General features: G+C 39.4%; 2 pseudogenes; both read right to left on the bottom strand.

Annotated features, from left to right (window-relative positions):
• LOC136398456 (T-cell surface glycoprotein CD1b-3-like) overlaps positions 1 to 4,710 on the bottom strand; it is a 30,228-nt pseudogene extending 25,518 nt beyond the window's left edge.
• Positions 4,711 to 4,904: 194 nt separating this feature from the next.
• Positions 4,905 to 7,042, bottom strand: LOC136398455 (T-cell surface glycoprotein CD1e, membrane-associated-like; annotated as a pseudogene).
• Between the last annotated feature and the right edge of the window lie 5,451 nt (positions 7,043 to 12,493).

Below are 12,493 nucleotides of genomic sequence, written 5' to 3'. Positions count from 1 at the left end.
CCACATGTGCCCAACTGAGATCCATCTGGCATGCCCACAAGGGAACAATGCTTGTCCCTCTGGGTGGTTGCTCCGCTGCAATCAGGCCACTTCAGTGCCTCAGGTGAAGGCCATGGAGCCAACTTCAGCACCCATAAGAACTTTGCTCTAATGGAATCTTGGCTGCAAGAGGGGAAGTGGGAGAAAGGAGAGGGGGAAGGGTGGAGAAGAAGATGGTGCTTTTCCTCTGCGCCCTGAACGGGAATCAAACCTGGGACTTCAACACAACAGGCTGACACTCTACCACTGAACCAACCGACCAGGGCTGCACCACAGCTTTTTAATCTACTTGTCCACTGATGGACATTTGGGCTGTTTCCTGATCTTGGCTATTGTAAACAATGCTGCAATAAACATGGGAATGCATATATTCTTTTGAATCAGTGATTTGGTATTCTTATGACATACTCATAAAAGTGGGATAGCTGGGTCAAAAGGCAGTTTCATTTTTAATTTTTTTAGGAAACTCCATACTGTTCTCTAAAGTAGCATCCTAGGTCTGCATTCACAGCTGCAGTGCAGGAGGGTTCCCTTTTCTTCACAACCTTGCCAGCACTTATTGTGTGTTGATTTGTTAGTGAGCGCCATTCTGACAAGGTGTGAGGTGTATCTCATTGCGGTTTTAATTTGCTTTTCTCTGATATTGAAAAATTTTCATATGCCTATTGGCCATCTGTATGTCCTCTTTGAAGAAGTGTCTATTCAGTTCTTTTGCCCATTTTTAAAATTGGGTTGTTTACCTTCCTGGTGTTGAGTTTTAGAAGTTCTTTATAAATTTTGTTATTAACCACTTATCAGATGTATGGAGAATATCTTCTCCTATTGTGTAGTTTGTCTTTTTATTTTGTTCATGGTGTCTTTTCTGTGCAAAAGCATTTGAGTTTGATATAACCCCACTGTTTGTTTTGTCCTTTATTTCACTTGCTCGTGGAGATAAATCAGCAAATATAATGCTATGAGAGATAACGAAGAGTTTACTGCATTTGTTTTCTTCCAAGATGTTTATGGTTTTGCGACTTACATTTAAGACCTTTACCCATTTTACATTTACTTTTGTGAATGATTTAAATTGGTGGTCTAGTTTCATTTCTTTGCATGTACCTGTTTAATTTTCCCAGCACCATTTATTAAAGAGACTGTCTGTACTCCACTCTATGCTATTATCTCCTTTGTCAAATATCAATTGATCATAAAGGCATGGGTTTATTTCTGGGTTCTATGTTTTATTCCATTGATCTATATGCCTGTTCTAATGCCAGTACCAACCTGTTTCAATTACAGTGGCTTTGTAGTATAGCTTGATATCAGGAAGTGTGATACCTCCCACTTTATTCTTTATTTTCAAAATGGCTGAGTCTATTCATGTTCTTTTTTGGTTCCATATAAATTTTTGAAATATTTGTTCTATATCTTTGAAAGATGCCATTAGTATTTTAATAGGAATTGCATTGAGTTTATAGATTGCTTTGGGTAATGTAGACATTTTAATGATATTTATTCTTCCTATCCATAAACACGGTATATGCTTCCAATTCTTTGTATCTTCTTTGATTTTTTTTCAATGTCTTATAATTTTCCAAGAACAAGTTTTTTACCTACTTGGTTAAATTTATTCCTAGATACTTTATTTTTTTTTTTGCAATAGTGAAGGGGATTGTTTCCTTAATTTCTCATTCAGACAGTTTATTGTTGGTGTATGAAAATGCCATTGAGTTATGAATATTAATTTTATATCAGGCCACCTTCCCCAGTTCATTTATGAAGTCTAGTAATTTTTTGACTTAGACATTTGTGTTTTCTAAGTATAGCATCATGTCAGCAAATAATGATAGTTTTACTTCTTTTTTATTTTGGATGCCTTATATCTTCTTGTTTGATTGTTGTGGCTAGAACTTCCAGAACTATGTTGAATAAGACTGGTGAAAGGGGGCACCCCTGACTTGTTCCTGATCTTAAGGGGATTTCTTTTAACTTTTGCCCATTGAGTATGATGTTAGTGGTCAGTTTTTCAAAGATGGCCTTTATTATGTTGAGGTATGTTCCCTGCATTCCCACTTTGCTAGAGTTTTTGTCACAAATGGGTGTTGGATTTTATCAAATGCTTTTTCTGCATCTATTGATATAATTATGTGATTTTTATCCTTCCTTCTATTGATGTGATGAATCACATTGATTGATTTGCAAATATTGTACCAGCCTTGTTTCCCCGGATTAAATCCCACTTGATCATCATGCATGGCTTTTTTAATGTATTCCTGGATCCAGTCTGCTAATATTTTGTTGAGAATTTTAGCATCTATGTTCATCAGGCATATTGTTCTATAGTTTTTTTCTTTGTAGTGTCTTTATTTGGTTTTGGAATGAGGATCATTCCTCATAAAAGGAGCTTGGAGGTCCTCTCTCCTCTTGAATTTTTTGAAATAGATTGAGAAGGGTATGTGTTATTTCTTCTTGGAATATTTGGTAAAATTTGACTGTGAAGCCACCGAGTCCAAGACTTATGTTTGTTGGGAGTTTTGTGATAACTGTTTCAATTTCATTTGTTGATTTTGTCTGTTTAGGTTTTCTGATTCGTCTAGATTAAATTTTGAAAGATTGGATGTTTCTAGGAATTTATCCATTTCATCTAGGTTGTCCAATTTTTTTGGCATATAAATCTTGATAGTATTTTCTTATAATCCTTTGTATTTCTGCAATGTTAGTTGTTACTTCTCCATTTTCATTTCTAATTTTATTGAGTCCTCTCTTTTTTTTTCTTGAGGAGTCTCATTAAAGGTTTGTCAATCTTCTTTACCTTTTCAACGAACCATGTCTTGGTTTCATTGATCTTTTATATTGTTTATTTAGCCTCTATGTCATTTATTTCTGTTCTGATCTTTACTATTTTGTTCCTTCAGGATTTAATTTTTATTCTCTTTTTAGTTCTTTTAGATGTAGGGTTAAGTTGTTTATTTGAGCTTTTTCTTGTTTTGTAAGGTATGCCTTTATTCTCAGGAATGCTCTTGCTGTTTCCCATAAAGTCTGAGTTGTTTTATACTCATTTTTACCTGTTTTAAGGATCTATCCATAGATGTTAGTGGGGTATTGAAATCCCCTACTATTATAGTGTTGCCATTCGTCTCACTCTTTATGTTAATCAAAATCTGCTTTATATATTTATGTGCTCCTATATTAGGCACATAAATATATCTACAATGGTTATATCCTCCTGTTTGATTCTCCCTGTATCATTATGTATTGACCTTCTTTATTCTTTACTATAGCCCTTGTTTTAAAGGCTATTTTGTCAGATATAACTATTGCTACACAGCTTTTTTTTCATTACCGTTTGCATGAAATACTTTTTTTCATCCTTTCACTGTAAGCCTATGTGTATTTTTTTGTTCTGAGGTGAATATCTTGTGGAGAGCATATGTACAGGTTCTTTTTTCTTATCCAGGCAGCTACCCTGTGTCTTTTGATTGGAACATTTAATCCATTTGCATTTAAGATTATTATTAATATGTACTTATTTGTTGTCATTTATTCTTTAAATCTACAATCCTCTTTTTGCAGATTTCTACTTTTCCTTTGCTCTTTTTATAGCAGGCTCCTTAACATTTTATGCAGTGCTGGTTTGGTTGTAATGAATTTCTTGAGGTTTTTTTTGTTTTATGTGGGAAGCTTTTTATTTCTACTTCAATTTTAAATGATAGCTTTGTTTGATGAAGAAGTTTTGGTTGTAGGTTCTTGTTTTGCATCACTTTGAATATTTCTTATTTCTTGGCAATCCCTTCTGTCCTCAAGTGTTTCTGTTGAGAAGTCAGATGTCATCTTTATGATGGCTCCTCTGTAATTAACTGCTTTTCTCTTGAAGCTTTTAGTGTTCTTTTTTTGTCTCTTAACTTTGGCATTTTAATCATGATGTGTCTTGGTGTAGGTTTGCTTGAGTTCCTCTTTAATGGGACTCTCTGTGCTTCTTGAAAATGTGTGATATTTTTTCTTCAACAATTTAGGAAAATTTTCAGTTATAATTTCTTCAAACAGGTTCTCTATCCCTTGTTCATGCTCTTCTCTTTCAGGAACCCCTATGATGCAGATGTTGTTTCTCTTCATGTTGTCACAGAGGTCTCAGAATTTTCTCAGTCTTTTGAGCCTCTTTTTTTTTTTTTTAACACTCTGTTGTTCTACTTCATTTTATCTTATCCTCTAAATCACTGATTTGATCGTCCACTTCATCCGGACTGCTGTTAATACCTTCTAGTGCAGTCTTTATATCAGATAGTGTATTTGCCATTTCTGACTGGATCCTTTTTATAATTTTAATGTCCTTTATAATGATTACTACCTCTTTAAGTTCTCATTGTGATCATCCATTCTAACATTAAATCCCTGAGCATCCTAATAACCATTATTTTAAACTCTGTGTCTGGTAGTTTCTTTACTTCCATTTCATTTAGATTGTTTTCTGGGGAATTCTCTTTAATTTATTTGGGTCATATTTCATTGTCTGCCTATTTTGTCTGTGTAGTAGGTAGTGCTGTTTGACTTTCAGATTTGTTGTGGTGTCTTTATGAGGAAGATGGGCTCTGTGGTACTGACCTCCAGGCTGCCTGAGTTACTTAAGTGCTCTAGCAATGGTTCTTGACAGTTATATTTATCTTCCTGTTGTATGTGAGTCTTGAATGCCATTGGTCCTTTCATGTGTAGGGTTATCCCTTCAGGTTGGCTGGTTCTAAGGGTCAACCTTGATCACATGTTTTAGATGTTATGCAGTGTCTACCTTGTTGTGTATATTTATTTGTTGCTCTGTCTTATGCCTTCTGGACTCCTCCATTGAGTGTGCTGCTTCTGTAGGTAGCTGAGTCTAGCATTTGTGTGGTTGGCTACCCATCATTGTTTGTGTTGGTTCTGGTCTCACTCCAGTGGATGATTATATCATGGCCTGTCAGGCTTCTGTGTTTCACTCAGCAGGTCAGGCCTTAAGCCTGTCCAGCTGCCACATTCAGGGTTACTCAAAGATACCACGTCCCATAAGCATTGGGCAGGACTTCACCTCGTTGAGTGCCCTGCTGCTCCTGTTGACTCCGCATCCACATCACCCACACAGGTTTCAGATGAAAGCCAGAGACGTGGCACACCAGCAGCAGACGGCCAGGACCAGGACTGGAGCCTTTGGTCACCCAAGCCTGTGGCTTCACTGGAAAGAGATGAGAAGAAATGGAGTTTAGAAGGGCATCCCAGTTTCAGTTTCATGGCTCGGGAATGTTAGCTGTTTGAGTAATCACTCTTTCTCTTGTTGTGGAAACAATTCAGAATTCACACTCAACTTCAAGCTTCTTATTCTATGCTTCAAAGGGATGACAAAGAGTAATACACTGAAATACAAGGGTTAAGCACTGAACCTATGAGGCGACAGGAGATTGGACTCACCCTGTCTTTCCAGGTCTGACTTATCTCCTTCCAAAAGGCCCGACAGAAACCGAGGGCAGTTGTCACTGAGAAGGCCCTGCACAACTTCTTTAGTAACATGGTAGTGATTAAGCATCTTACAGACATTCTGAGCCTGACTCCCTGCTCCTGGAGATGGCTTCCAGGAATTTCCTTGGAAACTCAGGAAATCTGATCCTTGATATACTGCATTTGAAAAACTCTCTGGGCTTTTTCAGAATGCATTCCACAGCCACCAAATACCTGGATTTTAAAGGAATCTGAGGGTGGACAAGAGAGATAATTAATATGAATCATATTGTAGGGATTAAAAGTCAACTATTTAGAAAATAAAAAAATTCAAGGGAAGAAACATTTTCTGTTGTAAGACATGGAAAACTAAAGTTTGGTGGAAAAGGTGAAGAAAATCTGTGGGAAGAATATATTAAAATAAAAAAGGAATGTTAAAATAATTAATCTGAAGAGGCCTGATGGAAAACTGTTAGAAAGATAGCAGAGCGTCAGGAAGACCTTACTCGGGAGTTGTTAGGTCCTGGTTAGGTCATGTGAACACTCAGGAGAGGGAAAAGGAAAGGGCAGATCTTGGTTGTGAAAGGCTGAGCCTCAGGCCAAGGATGAGGGGAAAAATCAAAAAGCAACAAATATTACAAGAAGCCAGAACATGAGGGTATATTCCAGAGTGTGCAGGGATATGTACATGTAGGTCCTTCTTTGTATTTTGGGTGAGGGTATATTGCGAATAGTGGTAAAAGATGAAGCTAAATAAACAAATAAATAAAAAAGAGTGAGCCAGGGAGACAGACACAAGGTCAGGAAGATTGAATAATGGTAGAGCCCAAACAATATCATCCCTGGTGGGAGCTTTCAGGCAAATATCAGCGTGGGAAAGCAAATTCACAACCAAATTGAAAGTGACTAGAAAATGCCTGCACTTCCTGGGGGAAGCTGTGCATGTACAACTGCAATACCACCTGGATGTTCTTCAGCTCCTCCTTGCCGAAATTACCCTGGGACCAGGGCCACAGCTATTGGATGATGCTTGAAGCACTGTCCCAGCGATGAGTCTGCAGCTCCCCACCAGACTGAGCCCTCCGTGTGCTGCCAGCTCTGGTTGGCAAAGGAGAAAATCTGAAGCATTCGAAAGGAGGGGGGCTCTTCTGTTGCTGGATGATGAAGTGCTAAAACTGGGGTAGCTGAAAATGGAAGTGATAATTAAAAAGTTTTCAAAGGAGGGGAGAAGGGGGTCCTGTGTAGGAAAAGAAAAATTGGAATATTGTAATTACAAAGTGAGCATTTAGTCCCATGACATCTTTCCCTAGATCCTGATTCTTAGCCCTAAAATCAGAAATATAAACTTAGACAGGGTCAAGGATGGTGCCTGGCAGTAGCCTGGCATGAAAATTCCAAGGAAGCCCCGTTGGAGCATTACGCCCTGTTTCAGATCCTCTCTAGTACTTTCTTCTACCCTGCTTTGCCCAGCCACAGGTAACTTTCCACCTGCATTCTTTTTACTTCCTGTGCTTGGCCCATGGCAGATAATTCCCTTGAAGAGCAGGGGCAGAAGCAGCAGCATTAGAGCTCTGTTAGATAAGGATACCTCAGCAGGATGAGTGCCCAGATATCAGATATCAGCTTCCCCTCCAAACCCTTTTGAACTCTTCTGTCACTTACTTTGCCACAAACCGACATCTCCCTCTGCTCACTTCCCTGTCAGAGAAACCCGACTGCTTCCCTCAGCCACAAGCTTCACAGGGTCTCTCATTTCCCCTCCCTGTATTCCATTATCTGATTCCTAAATTTTCTTTGCTCTTGTCTGTTTCCTAACCTCCTCCTTTATATCAATATGTATAAAAGGAGCACTGGCTATTAACATTATCTGTAGTTGGTGGTCTGACTAGAAAATGTACTACTTCTTGGCCTTGGAAACTCAAGCCCAGACTTGGATTCTCAATTCCTCTTCAATAGAAGAAGTAACAGAAGGTCCTCAGTAGTGCTCTGTGGGCTTTGCATCAGTGTCCCCACTCCTGATCTCTCTGTGATCTTCTCCTCTGATCAGCTTCCCAGCCTCATTTCTCCCTCTTCTTGGTCTTCTCTGTATTTTTCTACTTATCCATTATTTTTTCTCAGGAGTTTACTGTCACTCTTCTCATTGCCTTACCTGTTCTTCCTGTCCCCTCATACCACCCTCTGTCTTTAAATCCTTCTCTTCTCAAAATCACTCTCAGAAGACAAATAGCACTGAATGTTGCTGTACAACCACAGTGAAAAAGGAGCAGAGTAGCAATACAGATTTTCAGATATTCTAAGAAAAATACCTTTTTGTTCAGTTTCTCCAGTCAGATAGATTTGCACTTTTAAGGATCCGTGAATATGCTTGAGTTGGAAGTGGTGAGCTGATAATGTGACGGATGTTCATTCATATAGTATGAGTGGGTCTATAGTGGATGCACAGGGCTTTGGGCTCCCACTCTACCCTAAACGAGTTGAGTGTGTCTCCAGGTCCCCTCATTATAAACAGCAGTTTTCCCTTCACAATTTATATATTGGGAACACTGGTGTCCCCTCGGTATGTCTAATTAGAAAAGAGTTTTATTGGAAGTAGGGAAGTGACTCCAGCGACTGGATTGCTCACAGGGGAATTAATTACTATGTTGAGTCTTTACAGGGAGTCCTCGGGTTATGATGGTCTCAACATACAATGTTTCAAATTAACAACATCACTCTCATAAAAACTTTAAAAAATTGAGTCGTGAGTGTTTTGGTTTACAGTGTTAGCATCATACTTACAGACTATGTGGGCAAACTAATTTGGTTTCTTGAAGTGGAAGAATACGCAGTAACGCAGTGTATGAGTGAGGGAGTTGGTGTCCCCCAGTACACTTATCTATGCCATTTTGGACTGTTCAAAGTGCAAGTGTTCTGTTTGTATTAGGCTAGGGTGTGTTTTGACTTTCACTAAAATTCAGATAGCGTCACTGTCGTAGGAAGGGAACTGTGTCCTTGTAACCCAAGGACCCCTGTACTTTTGTTTTTTCATTGATGTTTGCTATGGCAGCCTGCAGGCAGTTTATGCACTACCTTTTTGGTTTTCATAGAAACATTCAACTGACATTTAGTCAGAGCCCACCTGGGGCCAAAAGATATGTCAGACACTAAGATTTCAGAGTGAATTCCTTAAGAGAAAACAAAACAAAACAGAAATACCCTCCAATCTAGAACCCTATGTTTATAAAATATAGGAATCACAGAATCTTGCTCAGGTTGAGAAAAATTTTACCCTCAGTCTTATCCATTGTTTCTGACTGTAAGACACTGGCTTCAGACACCTCATGTTCAATGCTGTGTGGAAATATCTTAGAATTCTAAGGTAATGAGATAATCTAAAAATTTATTGTTCAGGCTAATTATTATTCTCTTACGAGGCCAAAATAAATCTATATTTGAAAACTCAAAAACTGAAAGAAAATGCCACATAACTCTCTTATAAAACTAATACTCTGTGTAAAACCAAAAATTACCTTGAATAATACAAAAATACTAAAATACATTTATTTTTATAAGGAAATGGACTACATCAAACTGAAAAGTTTCTGCACAGCAAAAACAACCATCAACAAAACAAAAACACAACTAACAAAAAATCGAAGATATCTGCAAACAATATCTCTGATGAGAGGGTAATATCCAAATATGCAAAAACTAATACAACTCAACAACACAAGAAGCAAAAAGGTCCAAATTTCAAAATGAGTTGAAAATCAGCAAAAAGACTTTTCTGAAAAAGACATAGCAATGGCCAACAGTAGATGTAAAGATGCTCAACTTCACTAGCTACAAGAAAAATGCAAATCAAAACCATAGAGTGACCACCTCCCACCTGTTAGTATGGCTGTTATCAACAAGGTAAGAAATAACAAGTGCTGGAGAGAATGTAGAGAAACAACAAAACATTATCTACTGCTGGTAAAAATGTAAATTGGTACAGTCACTAAGGAACCAGTATGGAGTTTCTTCAAAAAATAATATGTTTGATAGAAAGTAGAAAGCAACAAACAAACAAAAAAAACAAACTAACAAACATATTGACAGACAGAAGTAGGGTGGTTATCGGAGGGGAAGGAAAGTAAGAGGAGGTTGAGAGTAAAGGGGATGAAATATAGAGTGATGGATACAGAGTAGACTTTAGGTCATGAACACACAGTGCAATATACCAATGATTTATTATCAAATTGTTCACTTGAAACTGTTATAATTTTATTAACCCATGTCACTTCAATAAATGTAGTTTTAAAATTTTACTTTAAAGTTTACTTTAGTTAACTCTAAATAATAGTTTAAATGTACTGGTAAAAATTAATGCATTTTGAATGGCGCGGTAGGAAGCGATACCGATAAATCTCCCCCCAAACTCAACAAGATCTTCAACCAGAAACAGAAAAACCTATCCTTGGAGCCTCCAGATGTTTCGCAATACACCCGAAGGTATGGTCGAGCGAAAAATTGGCTACATATATAATCAAACCCCGAAGGAAATAGGGAGTAAGAAATGCTCTGCCTTCCTCACTAACCTAAACAGGGCGGCTTTCACTGGGGACTGAGAATATAGAAAGTAAGGCGGGCAAAGGGGGTGAATAGATCCAGGCTGCGGCACAAACAGCCGAACCAGGCTGTGGCACGGAGATTCAAGCCGAGGAAAAACTGTTCCTGAGGCAACCCGGGCAATACAAGCTAACACTTGCGCCAAACCCAGACAAAGAAAGACAAGTGGGGAAGCCATTTTCCCCGATCTCCGGGTCGGCGCGTGCAGATAGTGGGCGAGAGATTCCTTCCAAAGCCCCGGGAGTGGGTGCCCATGTTATCCCACAGAGAGGCAGAGTCAGAGGCCTTTGTGTGGGCTGAAAGCGGAATCTCCGGGCCGCCCCAGCGCCCTGAGGGAGCCGTTCACAGGGAGGGAGTGAGAGCCAATTCCAACGCTGGAACTTTTCCGTGCAGGAGGGGGATTCACTCAAAGGGTGAGGCGGCCGGCCTGATATCCTGGTCTGCGCGCATGGAGAGTGAGCGAGAGATTCCTCCGAATGCCTCAGGAGTGGGTGCCCATGTTACCCCACAGAAGGGCAGAGTCAGAGGCCTTTGTGTGGGCTGAAGGTGGAATTTCCAGACCGCCCCAGGCCCTGAGAAAGCCACACACAGGGACGGAACAAGAGCCAATTCCAACACCAGAACTTTTCCATGCGGGTGGGGGTTTCACTCAGATGGTGAGGCAGCCAGCCTGATATCCTGGTCTGCGCACGCAGATAGTGAGCGAGAGTTTCCTCTGAGTGCCTCAGCAGTGTGCGCCCGTGTTATCCCACAGAGGAGCAGAGTCAGGGGCCTTTGTGTGGGCCAAAAGTGGAATCTCAGGCCACCCCAGTGCCTTGAAAAAGCCACGCTCCAGGACAGAGTGAGAGCCAATTCCAATGCTGGAACTTTTCCGTGCAGGCGGGGGTTTCACTCAGAGGGTGAGGCGGCCGGTCTGATATACTGGTCTGCACGTGCAGAGAGGGGGCGAGAGATTTCTCCAAGTGCCTTGGCAGTGCGTGCTCATGATATTCCACAGAGTGACAGAGCCAGAGGTCTTTGAGTGGGTGGAAGCCCCGCCTGATTATGCTAGCAGCTCTGACTGACTGAACCTCACCCAGAGCCCTGTGCTGAGTGGGAATAGAGTGGGGAGTTGCCAGCTCTTTGAGCCTCTTACTGTCCAGGCAGAGGCAGCAGCAACCCCATAGCTAGATTATCAGGCTACTAATTGAGGAAGGAAAGACTAGGAGAAAGGCTCCAAGAACACGGACTCTCTCACTGGCAGAGCCTATAAATGCTAATGAGCCTTGACTGCCAATGAGACTGAAGCACAATACATGACATTGCCATAGAAACTTATCAACTGCAAACCTCTGAGTGTGCCAAAGGAGCAGAACCCGGGATACAGAGTCACCGACCAGGAAGAGGGAGAGAAAAGAAAAAGCAAGAAGATAACCTCTCAAAATCAAGAATAATCCACAGACTTTATAACCTATCCCATTTTATTATATTTTTTCATTTGTTTCTCTTATCTTCATTCTTGATTTTTTTTTTCCCTCCAATTTGGCCGATTAACTCTCTGCCGGTCTTACTCTGTCCTCTCCTTGAACTACACTACTCATAAGTGTTACATCTCCCATTATCTTTTCTTTCCTCTTCCTTTCTATCTATGAGGGTTGCACTCCAAAACCCTTAACTCTCTCTCTCTCTCCTTTTTCTTTTTTCTTCTTTTAGTGGTTCCCTCTTTATCTCTCTCTCTCTTTCTTTCTCCCTCTATATTAGTTTCTTCCTTTCTCCTTTACGTTTCTTCTCATTCAAAGCTCAATAACGAACAATATCTTATCTGGGACTCAAACTTATGTTTGTGGCATTTTGGGGGTTTTTTACTTCACCTTTTTAACACACTGGCAATGCTCCCATCCCTGGCTCTCCATTTTATCTAGTTCTTGTTCCACTAAATCCAATAGTAATTTTTTAATTTGTCCCCCCATTTTCCTGTTTCCCTCTTATTCCTCTCATCATAAATCTTAGTCAACCAACACTTAAAAGCAAATCATTTTATTCTTGACCCAAATTATTTTCTTATTTGCTTTTTGTGGGTCCATACACCCTTTTCTTTTTCTTTTTTTTTCTTTTTTTTTTTTTTGCCCCTTTATTACTTCTCCCCAATTCAGGCCCTCCATTACAGGCATTGTTTGTTCTATTTAGTACAATATAATTCACAGTTCACCACAAGATTTTCTCAAGACACGGGAGAGGAGAGGAGAGGAAAAAAGGAGGGGGGGTTATTTCCTTTTTTTTAAAATTTTTATTTAATTTTATTTTTCTTTATTTCATTATTAATTTTTTTTTAAAAAAACTCTTCGATTTTTTATTTTTTTAACTTTTTATTCTTTATTAAATCTCAATGCTATCAACAAAACCACCCTCAAATGCCATTAAGAAAGAGAAAATCGAATATCATGGA

This window comes from Saccopteryx leptura, chromosome 3 (genome assembly GCF_036850995.1).
Source record: "Saccopteryx leptura isolate mSacLep1 chromosome 3, mSacLep1_pri_phased_curated, whole genome shotgun sequence".
Lineage (NCBI taxonomy): Eukaryota > Metazoa > Chordata > Mammalia > Chiroptera > Emballonuridae > Saccopteryx > Saccopteryx leptura.
Note: the sequence above shows the minus strand (reverse complement) of the source record. Positions and strands in the feature narration are given on the sequence as shown.